Consider the following 22,116-nt stretch of genomic DNA (forward strand, 5'->3'; position numbering starts at 1 on the left):
ACCTAATAAATCCTTGCCCAGACCAAAGTTATGTAGCATTTCTTCTTGCATTATTCTAGTACTTTCATAGTTTCAGATCTTACATTTAACTCTTTAGTCTATTTTGAATGGAATTTTGTATGTGGTGAGAAATAGAGGTCTAGCTTTATTCTATTGTATGTGGATATTCAGTTTTCCTAACACCATTTATTGAAGAGACCGAGCTTTCTTCAATTTGTGTTCTTGGCATCTTTTTTGAATCTTTTGGTTGTAAATGCATTAATTTATTTCTGGGATCTCTGTTTGGTTCCATTGATCTTTTTGTCTTTTCTAATTTTGGGGGGGGGGGGCAATGCAATGCTGTTTTGATTACTATAGCTTTGTAGTATATTTTTAAGGCAAGTAGTGTGATGTCTCTAGCTTTGTCCTTTTGCTCAGAATTACTTTAGTTATTCAGAGTCCTTTGTGGACCTCCATAATATGTTGAATAGGTCTGGTAAGAGTGGGGAGCTTCATATTGTTCCCGATCTTAGAGGAAAAGCTTTCAACAATTCCTCATTCAGCATTATGCTGCCTGTGGATTTGTCATATATGGCCTTTGCTATGTTGAAGTATGTTATTTCTATACCTAATTGGTTGAGAGTTTTTATTATGAAGATGTGTTAAATTTTGTTAAATGCATCTGCATTTATTGAAATGATCATAAAATTTTTATCTGATTCTATTGATGTAATGTATCATGCTTATTGATTTACATATGTTGAAATATCATGGCATCCCTGATATGAATCCCACTGAATTTTTTTAATATGTTGTTAAACTTGGTTTACTAGTATTTTGTTGGCAATTTCTACATTTAAGTTCATCAGGGATATTGACGTCAAGTACTTGTATTGCTTCTATGTCTTTCTCTGGTTTTGGTATCAGTGTAACTATGGCTTCATATAATAAGTTTGAAAGAGTTCCCTCCTTTTCAATTTTTTTGGAATAGTTTGTGAAAAATTGTATTAGTTCTTTTAAAAATATTTTCTAGAATTCAGCAATGACGCCATCATGTCCTGGACTTTCTTTAATGGAAGAGTTTATTACTGCTTCAAATCTCATTACTCATTATTTGTTGGTTCATATTTTCTACTTCTTAATACAATCTTGGCAGGTTTGATAAATTGCTTGTATTTCTATAGTTTTTGGGTTACAGACAGATTTTGGTTACATGGATAATTTCTTTAGTGATGAGTTCTGAGATTTTCATGTACCTGTCACCTGAGTGGTATATACTGTAAGCAATATGTAGTCTTTATCCCTCACCCCTCCTCCCAACCTGCCCCACCCTTAGTAGGTTTTTGTGATTAGGAACTTATTCATTTCTTCTAGATTACTCATATTGTTGACATATCATAGTAGTTTCTTATGATCTTTTGTATTTCTGTGGTATCAGATGTAATGCCTTCTTTTTTATTTCTGCTTTTATTTATTTTGCTCCTCTCTTTTTTTCTTGGTTAGTCTTGCTAAAAGTTTGTCAATTTCACTTATCTTTTCATAAAATCAGCTTTCTATTTTATTTATCTTTTCTATTGTTTTTAAGTCTCTATTTTACTCTGATCTTTATTATATCTTTTCTTCTCCTAATTGTGAGTGTAGTCTATTCTTGCTTTTCTATCCTTGAGATCCCTCATTTAGTGGTTCATTTGAGAGCTTTTTTCTTTTCTTGATGTAGATATCTATTGCTATAGACCTCCTTCTAATGACTGCTTTTGATGTATTTCATAAGTTTTAGTATTTTGTGTTTTTATTTTCTTTTGTCTCTAGAAATTTTTAAAATTTTTCTTTTAATTTGTTTATCAATTTATGGTTGTTTAGAAGCATGTTGTTTAATTTCCATGTATATGTAGCATTTCAGAGCTCCTCCTATTGTTAATTCCTCGTTTACTTCATTTTCATGAAAAATGATACTTGATATGATTTTAATTTTTTGAATTTGTTAAGACTTTTTTGGTAGACTAACATATGATCTGTCCTGTAGAAAATACCACATCCAGTGTAGAAGAATGTGTATTCTTCAGCTGTTGGATGGAATGTTCTGTTAATATCTGTTAGGTCCATTTGGTCTAGAGTGCAGTTTAAATCTGATGTTTTCTTCTTGGTTTTCTGTAAATCATCTGTCCATTGCAGAAAGCAGGGTGTTGAAATTCCCTACTGTTATTGTATTACTGTGTGTCTCTCCCTTTAGATTGATTAATGTATCCTCCATGTATTTAAATGCTTTGATGGATGTTGGTTGTGTATATATTCATGATTGTTATATGCTCTTTTATTAATCCTTTTATCATTATATAGTAGCCTTGTTTGTCTCTTTATGTATTTTTTACTTGAGATTTATTTTATCTGTTATAAGTATAGCTACTCTTGCTTTGTTTTGGTTTTTATTTGTATGAGTATCTTTTTTTCACTCATTCACTTTCAGTATATGCATGTCTGTACAGGTGAAATGAGTCTCTTGTAGGCAAAATATAGTTGAGCCTTGTTATTTTTATCCACTCCATCAAATTTATGTCTTTCAACTGCAGAATTCAGTCTATATATATTCAATGTGATTATTGAAAGTAAGACCTTACTACTGCCATTTTGCTGCTCCTTTTTGAGCTGTAATTTTGTATATTTTAATAAATCTCTTCCTATTCCTCCCTTCCCCTTACCCTTTCCAGTCTAGTATCCTCTTTTTTACTTTTTACTTTTATGAGATCAACTTTTTTAAGCTTTTACATATGAGTAAAAACATGTGGTGCAAAACATTCTGCTCCTGGCTTACTTCATTTAATACAATGTTGTCCAATTCCATTTGTGTTGCTGTGAATGACAAGATTTCATTCTTTATTATAGCTAAATAGTATTCTCTACATCTCTCTAAATATGCATATTTTTTCTCTTTCTTTCTTTCTTCCTTCCTTCCTTCTTTCTTTATATATGTATATATTTATTATGCTTTAAGTTCTAGGGTACATATGCACAAAGTGCAGGTTTCTTACATATGTATACATGTGCCGTGTTGGTGTGCTGCACCCATTAACTCGTCAGTTACATTAGGTATATCTCCTAATGCTATCCCTCCCCACTCACCCCACCCCACAACACGCACCGGTGTGTGATGTTCCCCTTCCCATGTCCAAGTGTTCTCATTGTTCAATTCCCACCTATGAGTGAGAACATGCAGTGTTTGGTTTCTTGTCTTTGCAATAGTTTGCTGAGAATGATGGTTTCCAGCTTCATCCATGTCCCTACAAAGGACATGAACTCATCATTTTTTATGGCTGCATAGTATTCCACGGTGTATATGTGCCACATTTTCTTAATCCAGTCTATCATTGATGGATATTTGGGTTGGTTCCAAGTCTTTGCTATTGTGAATAGTGCCACAATAAACATACATGTGCATGTGTCTTTATAGCAGCATGATTTATATTCCTTTGGGTATATACCCAGTAATGGGATGGCTGGGTCAAATGGTATTTCTAGTTCTAGATCCCTGAGGAATTGCCACACTGTCTTCCACAATGGTTGAACTAATTTACAGTCCCACCAACAGTGTAAAAGTGTTCCTATTTCTCCATATCCTCTCCAGCACCTGTTGTTTCCTGACTTTTTAATGATCACCATTCTAACTGGTGTGAGATGATATCTCGTTGTGGTTTTGATTTGCATTTCTCTGATGGCCAGTGATGATGAGCATTTTTTCATGTGTCTGTGCTGCATAAATGTCTTCTTTTGAGAAGTGTCTGTTCATATCCTTTGCCCACTTGTTGATAGGGTTGTTTGTTTTTTTCTTGTCAATTTGTTTGAGTTCTTTATAGATTCTGGATATTAGACCTTTGTCAGATGAATAGATTGCCAAAATTTTCTCCCATCCTGTAGGTTGCCTGTTCACCCTGATAGTAGTTTCTTTTGCTGTGCAGAAGCTGTTTAGTTTAATTAGATCCCATTTGTCAATTTTGGCTTTTGTTGCCATTGCTTTGGTGTTTTAGACATGAAGTCCTTGCCCATGCCTATGTCCTGAATAGCACTGCCTAGGTTTTCTTCTAGAGTTTTTATGATTTTAGGTCTAACATGTAAGTCTTTAATCCATCTTGAATTAATTTTTGTATAAGGGGTAAGGAAGGGATCCAGTTTCAGCTTTCTACATATGGCTAGCCAGTTTTCCCAGTACCATTTGTTAAATATGGAATCCTTTCCCCATTGCTTTTGTCACGTTTGTCAAAGATCAGATAGTTGTAGATGTGTAGTAGTATTTCTGAGGGCTCTGTTCTGTTCCATTGGACTATATCTCTGTTTTGGCACCAGTACCATGCTGTTTTGGTTACTGTAGCCTTGTAGTATAGTTTGAAGTTGGGTAGCATGATGCCTCCAGCTTTTTTCTTTTGGCTTAGGATTGACTTGGCAATGTGGGCTTTTTGGTTCCATATGAACTTTAAAGTAGTTTTTTCCAATTCTGTGAAGAAAGTCATTGGTAGCTTGATGGGGATGGCATTGAATCTATAAATTACCTTGGGCAGTATGGCCATTTTCACGATATTGATTCTTCCCATCCGTGGGATGCAAGGCTGGTTCAACATACGCAAATCAATAAGCGTAATCCAGCATATAAACAGAACCAAAGACAAAAACCACATGATTATCTCAATAGATGCAGAAAAGGCCTTCGACAAAATTCAACAGCCCTTCATGCTAAAAACGCTCAATAAATTAGGTATTGGTGGGACGTATCTCAAAATAATAGGAGCTATTTATGACAAACCCACAGCCAATATCATACTGAATGGGCAAAAACTGGAAGCATTCCCTTTGAAAACTGGCACAAGACAGGGATGCCCCATCTCACCACTCCTATTCAACATAGTGTTGGAAGTTCTGGCCAGGGCAATCAGTTAGGAGAAAGAAATAAAGGGCATTCAATTAGGAAAAGAGGAAGTCAAATTGTCTCTGTTTGCAGATGACATGATTGTATATCTAGAAAACCCCATTGTCTCAGCCCAAAATCTCCTTAAGCTGATAAGCAACTTCAGCAAAGTCTCAGGATACAAAATCAATGTGCAAAAATCACAAGCATTCTTGTACACAATAACAGACAAACAGAGAGCCAAATTATGAGTGAACTCTCATTCACAATTGCTTCAAAGAGAATAAAATACCTAGGAATCCAACTTACAAGGGATGTGAAGGACCTCTTCAAGGAAGACTACAAACCACTGCTCAATGAAATGAAAGAGGACCCAAACAAATGGAAGAACATTCTTTTCTTTCTTTCTCTTTCTTTCTTTTTCTTTCTTTCTTTCCTTCCTTTCTTTCTTTCTATCTTACATTTTCTTTATCTGTTCATCTACTGTCAAACACTGAGGTTAATGCCATATTTTGGCTATTATGAATAGGAATAAGATAAATATCAAGGTGCAGATGTCTCCTCAATATTGTGATTTCATTTTCTTTGGATAAATTCCCAGTAGGGGGGTTGCTAGATCATAAGGTTTTTCCGTTGTAGTTTATTGAGTAACCTCCATACTGTTCCGTTTGTGGCTGTACTAGTTTACATTTCTATGAACAGTGTGTAAGAACTCTCTTTACTCTGCATACTTGCCAGCATTTTTTTTTTTTGCGTGTTTTTTTTTTATGATAGCCATTCTAACTAGAGTGAGATATTACCTCAGGGTGTTTTTTATTTGCACATCCCTTTTAAGTAGTGATGTTGATCATTTAAAAGATATATTTGTTAGCCATTTGTATGTCTTCTTTTGAGCAATGTCTGTACAAACTCTTTGCCCCCTTTTTAAAATTAAATTGCTTCTCTGTGCTGTTGAGCTGTTTGAGTTCCTTGTATACTCTGGATATTAACCACCTGTTGAATCAGTAGCTTGAAAATATTTTCTCACATTCTGTAGACTGGCTCTTTACCCTGTTGATTATTTTGTTTGCTGTATAGAAGCTTTTCAGTTTGTTATAATCTCATTTATTCATTTTTGCTTTTGTTGCCTGTGCTTTAAAAGTCTTACTCATAAAATCTTTCCCAGACCAATGTCCTGAAAAATTTCCCCCATGATTTCTTATAGTAGTTTTGTTGCTTCAGGTATAACATTTAGTACTATGACCCATTCTTAATTGATTTTTGTATAAAGTAAGAGATGGGAGCCCTGTTTCATTATTCTGCATATGTATATTCAGTTTTATCAGCACTATTATCTAGCAGACTAATCTTGCCCCAATGAATGTTCTTGGCATCTTTGTAAAAAAAAACAGTTGGCTTTAAATATGTGAATTAATTTCTAGATTTTGTATTCGTTTCACTGGCCTGTGTATCATGCTGTTTTGATTACCACAGCCTTATAGTGTATTTTGAGGTATGATAGTTTAATGACTCTAGCTTTGTACTTTTTGTGCAATACTGCTTTGGTGATTTGAGGACTTTGTGATTCTGTAAAAATTTTGGAAATTTCTTCCATTTCTGTGAAGAATGTTGTTGGTATTTTGATATAAATTGCATTAATCTGAAGACTGCTTTGGGTAGTAGTGTCATTTTAACAATATTGATTCTTCTGATTTTTGAACACAGAATGTCTATTTATTTGTATCCTCTTCAATATTTTTCATCAGTATTTTGCACTTTTTCCTGTAGAGGTTTTCACTTCTTTGGAAAATTTATTCGTAGGTCTTTTTTTGAGCTACAGTAAATAGGTTTATCTTTTTTATTTCTTTTTCAGCTAGTTCATTATTCATGTATAGAAATGCCACTAATTTTTTGTATATTAATTTTGTGTAGCGTCTCTAGATTGTCTATATATGAGATCAGGTCATCTGCAAAACTGGACAACCTGACTTCCTGTCTTCCAATTTAAATGCCCTTCTTTTTTTTTTTTTTTTTTGCTTATTTGCTCTGGCTAGAAATTCCAGTATTGTGTTGATTAAGAATGGTGAGAGTGGACACACTTGTTCTATTTCTTAGAGAAAAATCTCCCAGATTTCTATTACTTAGGAAATAGTTAGATGTGGGTTTTTCATATATGACCTTTAGTATATTGATGTATTTTTCTTCCACACATAATTTATTAGGAATTTTTTATCATGAAGGAATATTGAATTTAGTCAACAGCATTTTCTGTGTCTATTAAGATGATCACATGATTTTCATTCTACTGATAAGACCTTATTGATTCACATATTTTGAATCATCCTTGCATTCCTTTGATAAATCTCACACAGTCATTGTATATTATTTTTCGATGTGTTGTTGAATTAAGTTTTCTAGTATTTTATTGAGTATTTCTGCATCTATGTTTATCAGGAATACTAGCCTGTAGTTTCCTTATTTCCTGGTGTCCTGATTGGGTTTTGATTACAGTGTTATGCTGACCTTGTAGAATGAGTTAGGAAAAATTCCTTCTGCTTCACAGTTTTATAATAGTTTGAGAATAATGAGTTAATTCTTCTTAAAAAGAATGGTACCAGTAGAAACCAGTAGAATTCAACAGTGAAGATATACAGTCCTCAACTTGTATTTGTTGAAACTCTTTTTATTACTAATTCAACCATGTTACTTGCTTTTGGCCTGTCAGATTTTCTATTCCTTCTTCATTCAATCATGATAGGTTGTGAGTCAAAAATTTATCAGTTTTCTCTGGGTTTTCAAATTTATTGGAAATAAATAGTGCTTCAGAGCATCTTCTAATGATTCTTCATATTTCTATGGTAGCTGTTGTAAAGTTTCCTTGTTTATTTCTGATTTTATTTATTTGGGTCTTTTTTTCTTAATCTAGTTAATGGTTTGTCAATTTTCATTTTCTTTTTATAGAACCAGCATTTTTATGTTGATCTTTTCTATTTTTTTTACACTCTTCGTCAATTAGTTCTGCTCTGATCTTAATTATTTCTTTTCTTCTATTAATTTTGGGTGTGATTGGATTTTTTTGAGTTGATTGAGGTGTACACTCAGGTTTTTATTTGAAATCTTTCTAGGTTTTTGATGTAGGCCTTTATTGCAACTTGCCTTTTAATGCCGATTGTACTGTGTCTCATAGATTTTGGTATATTGTGTTTCTATTTTCATTTGTTTTAAAGAATTTTTAAAATTTTATTAATTTCTTCACTCATTGGTCATTCAAGAACATGCTGTTTACTTTCCACTTATTGTATAGTTTTTAATGTTACTCTTGTTATAATGTTAGTTTTATTTTATATGGTCAGATAAGATACCTAACATGAATTTGATTTTTTGTAATTTTTGAGACTTGTTTTGTGTCCTAACATATTTCTATCCTGGAGATTTTTTCCATGCACTGATTAAAAGAATATGCATTCTTCAACTATTGGGTAAAGTTTTCTGTAAATATCTAGTAGGACCATTTATTTATGATGAAATTTATTTATTTTAATTTCCTTTTGAAATTTTAGATTCGGAGGTACATGTGTAGGTTTGCTACAAGAGCGTATTGTGTGGTGCTGAGGGTTGGGCTTCTATAGATTCTGTCACCCAGATAAAGAAAATATTATCCCAAAGGAAGATTTTTTTGTCCCTTGTCCCCATCTCTCTCTCCCTCTGTTTGGAGTCCCCATTGTCTATTTTTCTCATGTTTATGTCTGTGGAAATGTAAGATTTAGCTCCCACTTATAAGTGGAAACATGTGTTTCTTACTTAGTTTGCTTAGGATAATAGCCTCCAGCTGCACCCATATTGCTACTCAGTACATGATTTTATTCTTTCTTATGTCGTGTAGTATTCCATAATGTATTCATACCACATTTTCTTTATCCAATCCACCATTGATGGACACCTAAGTTCATTGCATTCTCTGCTATTGTGAATAGTTCTGCAAGGAACATGAGTGCCTGTGTCTTTTTGATAGAATGATTTATTTTCCATTGAATATATACCTAGTAATGGGATTACTGGGTCAATTGAGAAATAGTCAATCTGCTTTCCACAGAGGCTGCACTAATTTGCAATCCCAACAACAATGTGTAAGTATTCCCTTCTCCCATAACCTCACCAAAGCTTGATATTTTTTGACTTTTAAATAATAACAGTTCTGACAGGTGTGAAGTGATATCTCCTTGTGGTTGTGATTTTCATCTCTCTGATGATTAGTTATAATTTTTTATTTTTTTATTTTCAGTGGCTGCTTCTATGTCTTCTTAGAAAAATGTCTGCTCATATCCTTTACTCACTTTTCAGCTGGGTTTTTGTGTTGTGATTTATTTAAGTTGCTAATAAACACTGAATATTAGTCCTTTGTTGGATGTGTAGTATGGAGATTTTTTTTGCGTGTCTTGTGGGTTGCCTGTTTGCTCCATTTACAGTTTCTTTTACTGTTTAGGAGCTCTTTGGCTTAAATTCTAATTGTTTATTTTTGATTTTGTTGCACTTGCTTTTGGGATCTTTATCATAAATTATTTTCCTATCCAGTATCTAGATAAATATTTCCTAGGTTTTCTTCTAGAATATTTTTGGTTTGAGGTCTTACATTTAATTATTTAATTCATCTTGAGTTTACTTTTATATACACTGAGAGGTAGGGGTCCAATACTATTCTTTTGCATCTGATTAGCCAATTTTCCCAGCACCATTTATTGAATATGGTGTCCTTTCTCCACTGTTGATTTTTGTCAACTTTTTCAGAGATGAATTTGTTGTAGACAAGCAGGTTTATTTCAGGCATCTCTGTTCTGTTCCATTGGTCTATGTGTTTATTTTGTACCAGTACCATGCTGTCTTGATTACCATATTCTTAGAGTGTAGTATGAAGTCATGTAGTGTGATGTCTCTTTCTTTGTTTTTTTTGCATTTACTATTTGGGCTCTTTGTTGATTCCGTATGAATTTTGGAATAGTTTTTTTATATTCTGTGAAAAATAATGTTCGTAGTTTGATAGGAGTAGCGTATTCAATGCAATTTAGATTGCTTTGGGCTGAATGGACATTTTAATGATATTATTCTTCCCATCCATGAGGACCAAATGTTTTTTCACTTGTTTGTATCATCTTTTATTTCTTGCAACATTGTTATGTTGTTCTCCTCATGGAGGTCTTGCACGTCCTTGATTAGGTTTACTCCTAGGTATTTTTATATGGTTATTGTAAATGGGATTGAGTTCTTGATTTGGTTCTGAGCTTGAATATTATTGGTATATAGAATGCTACTGATTTTTGTATGTTGGTTTTGCTTCCTGAGACTTTGCTGAAGTTTTTTATCAGGTACAAATGTCTTTTGGCAGAATTTTTAGTGTTTTTGAGGTATAGAATCCTATCATCAGCAAAAAAGATAATTTGACTCCCTGTTTTCCTATTTGAATGACTTTTATTTCTTTATCTTGCCTGATTGCTCAGGCTAGAACTTTCAGTACTAAGTTTAACAGGAGTGGTGAGAGTAAGACAGCTTTCTCTTATTTCAGTACTTAAGGGGAATGCTTCCAGCTTTTTGCCCATTCCGTATGATATTGCCTGTGGTTTGTCATAGATGATACTTATTATGTTGAGGTATGTTCCTTCAACGCCTAGTTGTGGGTGGGTTTTTTCATGAAGAGATGTTGTATTTTATCAAATGCTTTCTCTGTGTCTATTGAGGTAATCCTATGGGTTTTGTTTTTAATTTTGTTTATGTGCTGAATTACCTTTATTTATTTGTGTATGTTGAACACTCTTGCATCATAAGAATATAGCCCACTTTATTATGGTGAATTAATTTTGTGTTATACAGTCAAATTTGATTTGCTAGTGTTTCGTTGCGGATTTTTGCATCTATGTTTATCAGGGATATTAGCCAGCGGTTTTCTTTTTTCCCTGTGTCCTTTGTCAGATTCTGGTATCAGGATGATGCTTGTTTCAATAATGAATTGGGGAGGAGTCCCTCCTCTTTAACTTTTTTTGAATAGTTTTAAAAGAATTTGTACCAGCACTTCTCTCTATATATATGTAAAGTTTGGCTGTGAATCCATCAGCCAAGGGCTTTTTTGGTTGGATGGGTTTCTAGCACTGATTCAAATTAAGACTCAATATTGATCTGTTTAGGGTTTCAATTTCTTCCTGGTGCAAACTTGGGAGGTTGTGTGTTTCCAGGAAAGCAAGAATTCTCCCATCTAATTCATGGTTCCATTCTGCCCACTGGTGAAGGCCTTAAAGTGACATGATATCAGAATCCTCAAGAGAGCTCTGTCTACATGGAGACAACATCTTCTTAATATCCACATACACAACTCTAACCACCAGCCAATTGGCACTGCAAACTTTGATGATGTCCCAAGTTCCATCATTATAAATTTATGCCTCTGAATTAAGACTTAATCTCCAACAAGGTTGGAAAAGAAATGTTTTCATTCACTGTGTATTGTGAGTGATATATTTCTTTTTTAAGAAGCAGGTTTTTGACAGGAGTGAAAATAGAACATGAGGATATGCACAAACTGAGAGAAAAGAGCAGAAAAGTGAGATTGTAAATACAAAAAAAAATTGTCTGTTCACCAGTTGGTTTAGGACTGATCTTACCAAAAAAATATTATATACATTTAAATTCTCTACAAAAAATGTTTCTTTGATTCACATGCATTAAAAATAAATCTACCTTTGTCTGATAATTCCAACATCTGTGTCATATTGCAGTTTGGTTCTGATGATTGCTATATCTGTTTAGTATGTGTGTTTATTGCCTTTTGATGTCTCAGAATTTTTGGTTGAAATCCACAAATGGAGTATAGGAATGTCAATACTGAAGTAAATATTTATTTTACATGGAGATAATCACATCTTTCCTTCTGCTAGGCATGTATTGTAGGGGGTTGTGTCAATAATAGGGCTGAGTTTCAAGTTTGTTGTTGCTATGATTACCCTGGGAATATCAAAAGCTTTAAATATTTTAGGAAAAATATGTATATAGAATCTGCCCCCCTGTCTAGATTTGGTTTCCCCTTTTGCTGTATTACCCAGAAACAATCTGTATCTTGCAGCTGTCCCAGCTATATTCCACTCTGATTTTTACTAGATACTCATTAGCATTAGGGTGATGTTCCCATGAAGCTCAATATTAGGCAAGCTCTGTAAATCTTGGCCTTGAGGATGATCTATTCCTTTCTGAGGAGTGGAGTTTTCTCCTGGCTTCCTTTCCCAGCTGCAAGCGTTTTCACCAGTACCTCAAATCATAGTTTTTGTTGTTGTTCCCTATTGAAGATAAGGACTTTTATTCTTTAAGGGAGAAAGGAGAGATTGGTCTTGAATAGGGCTTGAAGAATAGTTGCTGTTCTCATGCCCCAGTCAGTACCGATGGGGCTCTCTAAAGATTATCTCTAATCTTCATATAGAGTACATAGTGAGGCTACTAAAGAAATCAGCTGCAAGAGGCATAAAGCCCCTTATGTCTGCAGCCTTCAGGGCCTTCACTTTCTCTTGTCAACCCATCCTTGGTTTTAGCAACTTCTTAAAATTTTCTAGCTGATTCATTATACTTATTTATACAGCATTGGGTGACTTCTGCCCCAGGTAAACAAGTGTTCAAATCCTGTTTCTTCCTACAGGAGCCCATCACTCTCGAGATTTTAAGTTAGCTGTTTACCCGTAAGCTCAAATGACTAATGGGTTCAAGAAAAGTTATGATTTGCATTTTATTCATATTTTATTCATCTTTTTTTCCTATCATAAGGATGTAGGTGAGACACTCCTGCTCCCTGCATCTCTGATGGAAAGTGAAAGTCTCATTTTTATTCCTTTAGTATAAAGGGAAATATGTTTCTATTGCCTTCATAAATTTTCAAAACCAATTTGAATTATATGAGAGTACCTCTCTTCCTTTCCCTCACCTGATTTTTCTTAATAGAGTCTCTAATAATTCGTACATTATGCATTCTGTAAACAAAGAGTTTACTGAAACAGACAGGATCAATCAGAGTTTAAGTAACCCTGGATTATTTTACCAAAAGATTGATCCCTCACATCTCTCCATTCAGATTTTTAGTGATGTTCCCCTCACAGTATCTCTCATACTCTTAATCTAATCTTTTCATTAATATAAGGTCTCTAAACAACTGAAAAAGAAAAATAAAATGATGCCATTAATACTGAAGGTGGAAGAAAAAGTGTAATTTTGCAAATATATCTGATATTTTGAATAACTGCAAGAACATTTCCAGGGTGGCAAACTTGTTAGATGTTATTAGGTATATACTACACTAGATCTGCAAGTGACTTTTCTCATAGGCCTTAAGAAAACATGCAGAATATTAAACAATAAGATTTTCAACTCATATTAAAGACCTATATAACTTTCTGCCATATTAGCTATTCCAAAAAGGTAGCACAGTGTATCTTTACTAACAGAAAGAATGTATCTCTTTCAACTTCTAGTGCAGTCATTTAGTCATCAAAAATGATGTTGTTGAAGGGTATCTTGAATTTTTCAAATTTTTCATGTTATCAAGATAGGTTGAAGTAGTATTTTATTCAATAATTGACTTCAACAGTAATGATAAACATCTGAGGGCTAGAAAAGTCCTGTGATAGTCTTTAATTTGATTTTGTTTTTCATAAATTTTTCTTACATTTTTCTTAGGACCAACTATAGAAAGGTTTTCCACTTTGCTTTTATCATCATGAAGCTTTACTTTATTAACAATTGTTTTTAACAAAGCTCTGAGATCTTTTGCTGGGATATGAAATAACAGCTGCCTCACCACATGGACCATTTCTGTAATTTGTGTCCTGTATGTCTAGAAAAAATAAAAGCAACGTAGCTACATTGTTCAAAAACATAAAAATAATCTACTCAGATAGTTATTTGTTGAATCTAAAAATTACTTGAGTGATATCTTTTAAAACTAGATAAATGACCATACATTTAAAAATTATTTCCAACATTTCTTGTGCCCGTATGAACAAACTGGAAAACATTTTAGATAGACCATTATTATAAACAAAGTATTTCTTTCTATTCATCCTAGAGCAGGAGAAAACGTGTAATGAATTTAAGTTTTAAAGCCATGATATTGTGTAATGGCATTTGTTAATCCAGTCCTAGGCATAATTGAGCTAAGGGTGAGACATAAGTAGATGTATGTATCTATTCTCTAGGCGTGGGTCATCCATTATAATATTCACTTTCAAAACTTATTAAATATTCTGTTTTTTTCTTCTTCTCCATTCCATTCCATTCCTTTCCCTTTCTTTTTCCTTTTTTCATCTTTTCCATTTTTCTTTCTGAATAATTTGAACTTGACCTATTAGATGGGACCTAGCAAGTGGGACTGTATATCAGGTAAGAAAGGGGGTGGTTCTCTAAGAGAAACTATAAACACCTGAGTGTGGTGTCAGAGCCCAAGGGCCTAAGTGGTGTTAGAAGAGTGTCCAAGGAGAGTGAGAATTCAGTGGTGTGTCAGAACCCACTGAACTAACTAAAAGCAATTAGGGTTCACCAGAGAAAAAGAACATTTCTATGTATATCTTAATACATATGCATGAGTCTGTATGTGTGTGTTTGTATCTGTGTATACTTGTAGTTGTCCCTTGAACTACATGAGTGTTAGAAATGCCAACCTCACAGTTGAAAATCCACATCTAGTTTTTGACTCACCACAACTTATGTACTAATTGCCTGCTGTTGACTGGAATCCTTACCAGTACCATTAACATTTGATTAGCATGCATTTTGTATGTTGTATGTATTATGTACTGTATTCATTCAACAAAGTTAGAGAAAAGAAAATGTTATTAAGAAAATCATAAGGAAGAGAAAATATATTTACTATTCATTAAGTGGAAGTGGATCATCATAAAGATCTTTATTCCTGTTTCTTCACATTGAATAGGCCACTCTTGCTGTCTCAGGAGTGGCAGAGGTAGAAGAAGTGAAGGAGGTGGAGGAGGGCTTAGGAGAAGCAGGCACACTTGGTGTTACTTTTATTGAAGAAATCCACATATAAGTGGACCTGTGAAGTTGAAACCTGTGTTGTGCAAGGGTCAGCTGTACACACACAGACACAGACACACACACACACACACACATACAGACAGAGAGAGACAAAGCAGTCCTGCAAACTAGAGACCCAGAAAAGAATTGATGCTGTAATTCAAGTCCAGAGGTAGTAGGCTGGCAGGATTTCTTCGGGAAAGGTTAATCTTTTCCTATTAAGACTTTTAATAGGAAAGGTAATATGTTTTACTCAAAGTCTATTGATTTAAATGTTAATATCTTCTAAATATACATTCACAGAAACATCTAGAATGATGTTTGACCAAAAATCTGGGTACCCTGGCTCAGCCGAGTGGAGACATAAATCACAGAGAACAAGGAGAATATCTATACATGGAGCATCCTAGCATGGGTGTTAATACCTGAATAGGATGAGGAAGACATCACTGTGGTGGGGGGTGAACAGGGGAGAGGTCTGATATGAAGTGTTAGAAACTTAGTAAGGTTAGACTAGTGGTTAGATAGGAGAGTAGCCCAGTTCCTAGTGTGGAATCCCAAGTGAGGTGAAGAAGAGATCAGCAGGGGAAAAGATAACAGATGAGTTGTCAGTCCCACATTGACTCAGTTACTTTGGCTTTATAGGAATTAATATCTGATGCTGGCTTCCTCCACCTTCATTCTTCCTCAAGATTGCTTTCATTATTCTTGGCCTTTTACATTTTAAGGGAAAGGTTAACATTATCTCATCAATTTCCACATTTCAAAGACTACTGGGATTTTGTTTGATATTTCACTGAAACTGTAGATGTATCTTTGGAGAGCCAACATTTTTACAATATTGTTTTTCAACTAATGAGCATGATATAGGTTTTAATGTCTTTAAATAATGTTTTGTAGTTTGGGAGTAGTGGTCTGGGGCATTCATTATGAAATCGATTCCTTGGGTTTCAATTTTTTTAAAACTACACTAAGTAGTGTACTTTACTAATATTATTTTCTACTGCTTCTAATGGATAAATCACTACATTTGATTGTGTATATTTTACTCTATCCAGATAACTTGTAAAAATTAACATTAATTTTGAGAGTTTATATGTAGTAACTTTTAAATTATCTACGTATACCATATGTCACTGACATTTTATTTTTTTCTTTTCTTGTTCTTAAATTTAAATTCTTTTTCTTGCCATTTCTCTGACTAGAACATCCAGGATAATGTTTAATGGAAATGGTGATAGCAGACATTATCTTCTCACTCATGACATCAACAGGAAAGCTTTTAATATTTCCCATTTTAATATAATGGTTGCTGTAGGATTTGTTTGCTTTTTTTAAAGTCATGATCATATCCCGAAGCATATCACATGGAATTCATTGTAAGTTTTTTCTCAGTCTAAGTAAATATTTCCTTCATATGCTCATTTTTATTTATAATCTTGGATTATTTTCTTATAAAGGCCTTCCCTTAAATTTTATAATCTTATGAGCACAGGAGTTCAAGGCTACGATAAACTATGATCATACCACTGCACTCTAGCCTTGGTGCAAGAGAGAGACCTTGTCTCTAAAAGAAAAAGAAAAAAAAACCTAGAAGCGTAAAACTCCACAACACCTACCCCTATCCCTGTTGGTGTAAATATTCAGTGCTGCTTTGGGTAATGACCCTCCAGCAGCCTCCCAGCTCCGCTGCCCTTCCTGTGTTGTCTTTCTTCCCTAGGCTTATTTCCTCATGACTGGAAGGTGGCTACAGCTCCCCATGGCTAGTATCCCCAGTTCAGAAGAGAAGAAGAAAAATGTCTTCTCAGAAAGCTTTGTTGGTTTATTTCAGAAGGAAATTCCTTCCTAATTAGCAAGCCTCTGCCAATATCTCATTGGCCTAAGGGGTAACCACTGAACTGTAGCCAGTAGCAAAGGAGACATTCTTATATTTGCTACTATTATTACATCAGTAAGGACTGGATTTTGTTATTCCTCTTCATCAATCTGCAGTCATCATTTCTCACCAGGACCTGCATTAAAAGCATAGGCAAAAAACTCTAGTTAGTGACTTACCGCATTTCCATAGGATTTGAAATTAACTAGTACTTTTACTTGTTGTTCTGTAATTCTTTTCTGTGTATATTTATTCATCCTAATAAAAAGATATCAACTTGAATTCTATATCTTACAACTTAATAAGTTACCACCTGCCTCCCATACCCACACCAACATCCTCTACAATAAAGAAATGAAATGAAATGAAATGAGAAATCAATTGTTCCATAAACATCTATTGGGGATCTTCAATAACTCTTATAATTTGGGGACTCAGTTTCTTCCCCTTTGATAAAATGCATTATTTCATTTATTATTATTATTTTTACTGATGTGAGGTTCTTTATAAACATGGTTATTATTATTATTATTATTAGAGACAGGGTATTGCTCTTTAGCCCAAGCCAGAGTGCAGAGGCACAATCATGGCTCACTGTTGTCTCAGTCTCCTAGGCTCAAGCAATCGTCTCACCTCAGCCTTCCAAGTAGCTGAAACTATAAGGTCTCATTATGTTGCCCAGGCTAGTCTTGAACTCCTGGACTCAACTGGGCTCAAGAAATTCTCCCACCTTGGCCTCCCAAAGTGCTGAGATTACACACATGAGCCACCATATCTGGCCAAGGTGTTATTTTTCAATCATGTTTTTTTCTGTACTAGAAAAAAAAATCAAATGACACAAAAGGAATTGAATTGAAACACAAATGTATTGTCCTGTGACCCTCCTTATGACTAGTCCAATGACCCACAGACAAACACTTTTAAGCAGTTTTGTTTTTAGTTCCACTAGTAGTGAACTCCATAAATCTAATATATGTATACTACTAAATCTTAATTTACCAAGTTTAAAACACCTTTTAACTCCATGCCATAAAGTATTAGATATCATTATTCCTCTCCTTCTATTTGTATTTTCCCAATTTTCATTTTTTGAAGTAGTTTTTAAATTACTGTAAATATTGATTGCATTTGGAAATATAAATAATATGTTAAACCACAGTTTTTAATGTCATTAACTTGAGACTTCTCACGATATCAAATTTTTAAAAAAAACTGACCCTTAGCTTCTCACCACCTGTTTTGTTTCTCTCTTCTGCATTTGTCTGCTGTTATTATCTCCTCCTTCATGAGGGTAGTGCCAGTGCTCAGAATAAGAACTGAACTCCCAGACCTCATGGATGCCAATGACAGAGATCATAAGGGATCCAAAAATGCTCCAACACCCACTTTCTCTGATCTGCTTTCCCCCACAAAGAAGTGTCAAAGGAGAAACCTATGCTTTCAGAGTAAAATACCACCTCCCCCATGGGGGAATAAGAGTGAGCTCACAGTACTAAGTCCACAATCATGTCCCTCTGGGCCTACATTGCTGCATTGAGGGAGGAGTTTAAGCGGGTGAATTATGCACAGAGAAAGACTCAGCTTTCTCCAATCACCTCAAACCTATCAATAGTGGTCAATAAAAGGGCCACAGGTGCTTGAATGAGTTACTACTTCTCCAATTTGCCTCCATGGCAAGGGGTTGCCAAGTAGTCCAGGCATACTTACCCTAATATTGACACTCACCGTCTCACCAATACTGACTGCCTTGAATCCATAAGAATTAATCTCATTATGTCCTTTGCTCCCATTTATGTCAGTCACCTGAAAAGCTCCAGAATTGCAAGTTAGTTTTCATTCTTTTATAATTTCCATAACTCTAACCTCCATATACCTCCTATATTCCACCTTTTCTCCCAGCTTACAGTTCATAAATGAGCATTCTGTTCACCACTGCACACTCAGCAAATGAGTGTGAATCTGCTTCCTCTGAAACCTTATCATACAATGGGTGTTTACTTTGTCTTACAACTCTGTGGATAAAGGGCAAGACCTTGCTTCTCACTTTAGCTTCCAGAACATTATTCTTGCTCCCTCCTTGCCCCCAACAAAAAGCAGCTTCACATTTCATGTCCTTAGACCTTAATACTATACCTACGTCAAAGTTACATTCCGCTTTTCCAATGATTTGAGCTCCTCTCCCTTGTTTCAAGGCTACCCTCATCTTGAATCTTGATTATTTTTAATACATTCAGAGATAAAGTTTCAAACTTCATGAACTTAAAACTTAACCCATAATTCTTCCCCCTAAGCCTGTTCTACACATTGTTTTTCATCTCAGTTGCTTTCTTTTATAGATAATGCATCCAGTCATTTGGGATATCATATTAGCCTGTAAAGAATCTCTACAAAGTCCTTCAATTAACTGGCCTGCTTTCTACCCAGCTGCCAACTCACACTCTGAACTGGCAACTCAGTTTTCCACCTCCAATCCAGGCTCCTTCTAAGCGCATTCTGTATTTCTAGCTTCCTCCACTCTGTTGTATCCCTTCAGACACTCTCACTCCCTTTATAGCAGCAGTCCCCAATCTTTTTGGCACCAATTTTTCCACACACCGTGGGTGGTTGGGAGGATGGTTTCAAGTTGAAACTGTTTCACCTCAGTTCATCAGGCATTAGATATATTCTACTAAGGAGCACACAACCTAGATCCTGCACATGTGCAGTTCACAATAGGATTCGTGCTCCTATGAGAATCTAATGCTGCCACTGATCTGACAGGAGCAGCGCTCAGGAGGTAATGCTTGCTTTCAGGCGACTCACCTCCTGCTGTGTGGCCCCGTTCCTAACAGGCCACTGACCGGTACCAGTCTGTGGCCTTTGGGGACCCCCTGCTTATAGAACACATAAATAAACATAGTGTATTGACACCCACTTTCCCCACCCTTCCTTCCTCCATTCTATTCAGCATTAGGGATTTCCATCATTTGTATATATTGACTGTCATTTCAATAGGAGGGAGAAGCAGGAGTAAATAGAAATATGTCTGTTCATTCTACCCTCTTGTACCAGAAGCCCTATATTAATCAGTAAGTCCTCTTCTAGCTCTAAAATCCTTTCCTTTTTAATTTTATCCATATGTTACTAAATAATATGAGTAGATTTAGTTTTTAATATGTACCTCGACCTTTATTAAACCCAGTTTTATCATAGAAGCTACTTTTTAAAAGTTTCATTCTCTGAGATTGTTTTTGGAAATGTAATGTTTGTGTTCTAAATTAAGACACAATGGGTGGTGTAAACATTGGTCTTAAGGCCTCTCCTGAACCAGGGAAAGTGGTCCTTTGGCAATATCTGACACTACAAACAGCCTTTAAAGACTAGAGTTTTTCTAATATTGTTCTTATATGCTTTGATGTAGACATCTGTCTATTTTAAAAATAAACACTTTTATGTTAAATTTGCATAGGTACATAGTAGTTGTATATATACTTATGGAGTACATGAGATATTTTGATACAGGCATACCACACATAACAATCACATCAGAGAATGTGGGGTAGACATCACTTCAAGCATTTATCCTTTTTGTGTTACAAACAATTCAGGTTTACTCTTTTAGTTATTTTAAAATATACAATAAATTACTGCTTACTATGGTAACTCCATTCTTCTACAAAGTGCTAGGTCTTATTCTGTCTATCTTTTTGTGACCAATAGCCATCCCCACATCCCCTTAGTGGCACCCCACTAACCTCTCAAGCTTTTGGTAACTATCCTCTCTATTTTGAGAGTTCAATTTTTTTTTAAATTTTCCCTCCCACAAATAAGTGACGACATACAAAGTTTGTCTTTCTGTGCCTCATTCACTTCACTTAACACGATGACCTCCAGTTCCACCCATGTTGTTGCAAAAGACAGGATCTCATTCTTTTATACAGTTGAATAGTACTCTATTGTGTATAAGTACCACATTTTCTTTAACGATTAGTCTGTTGCTGAACACTTAGGTTGCTTCCAAATCTTAACTATTGCAAATAGTGCTGCAACAAGCATGGAAGTATAGATATCTCTTCAATATACAGATCTGCTTTCTTTTGGGTGTATACTCAGCAGTGGAATTGCTGGATTTTATGGTAGCTCTATTTTTAATTTTATGAAGACCCTCCAAACTGTTCTCCATGGTGGTTGTACTAATTTACATTTCCACCACTATATGAAGGTTCCCTTTTCTCCACATCTTTGCCAGCATTTGTTATTGCTTGTCTTTTGGATAACAGCCATTTTCACTGGGGTGAAATGATATCTCATTGTACTTTTGATGTGCATTTCTCTGATGATCAGTGAGGTTGAGCACTTTTTTGTATGCCCATTTGCCATTTGTATGTCTTCTTTTGAGAAACGTCTATTCAGATATTTTGCCCATTATTTAATTAGGTTGTTACATTTTTTTCCTGTAGAGTTATTTAATGTCCTCATACTCTTGTTATTAATCCCTTGTCAGATGGATAGTTTGCAAATATTTTCTTCCTTTTAATTGGTTGTTTCTACAGTTTTTTTGTCTTTTTTTCCTGTATGGAAGTCCTTGAACTTGATGTGATCCCATTTGTCCATTTTTACTTTGGCTGTACTTCTGGAGTACTATTCAAAAAATCTTTGACCACTCCAATGTCCTGGAGAGTTTCTATGATGTTTTCTTGTAGTAATTTCATAGTTTGAGGTCTTAGATTTAATTTCTGAATGTATTTTTATTTCATTTTTGTAGAGGTCAAGAGACAGGAGTCTAGTTTCACACTTCTGCATATGGATATCCAGTTTTCCAAGCACCATTTACTGAAGAGACTATCTCCTTTCCTTTCCAATGTATGTTCTTGGAAACTTCATTGAAAATGAGTTCACTGTAGATGTAGGGATTTGTTTCTGGGTTCTCTATTTTGTGGCATTGGTCTATATGTATGTTTTTAGGCCAGTACCATACTGTTTCGGTTACTGTAGCTCTAGTATAACTTGAAGTCAGTAATGTGATTCCTTCAGTTTCATTCTTTTTACTCAGAATATCTTTGGCTCTTCTGGGTCTTTTGTGGTTTCATATAAATTTTAGGATGGTTTTTTCTATTTTGGTGAAGAATGTCGTTGGTATTTTGATAAGGATTACATTGAATCTGTAGATTGCTTTGGGTAATATAGAAATTTTAACAATATTGATCCATCCAATCCTTGACTATTTTTTATTTTTTTGGTATCCTCTTCAATTGTTTTCTTCAGTGTCTTATAGTTTCAATTGTAAAGACACTTCACTTATTTGGTGAAGTTAATTCCTAGATATTTAATTTTACTTATAGCTATTGTAAATGACATT

This window comes from Pongo pygmaeus, chromosome 10 (genome assembly GCF_028885625.2).
Source record: "Pongo pygmaeus isolate AG05252 chromosome 10, NHGRI_mPonPyg2-v2.0_pri, whole genome shotgun sequence".
Classification (NCBI taxonomy): domain Eukaryota; kingdom Metazoa; phylum Chordata; class Mammalia; order Primates; family Hominidae; genus Pongo; species Pongo pygmaeus.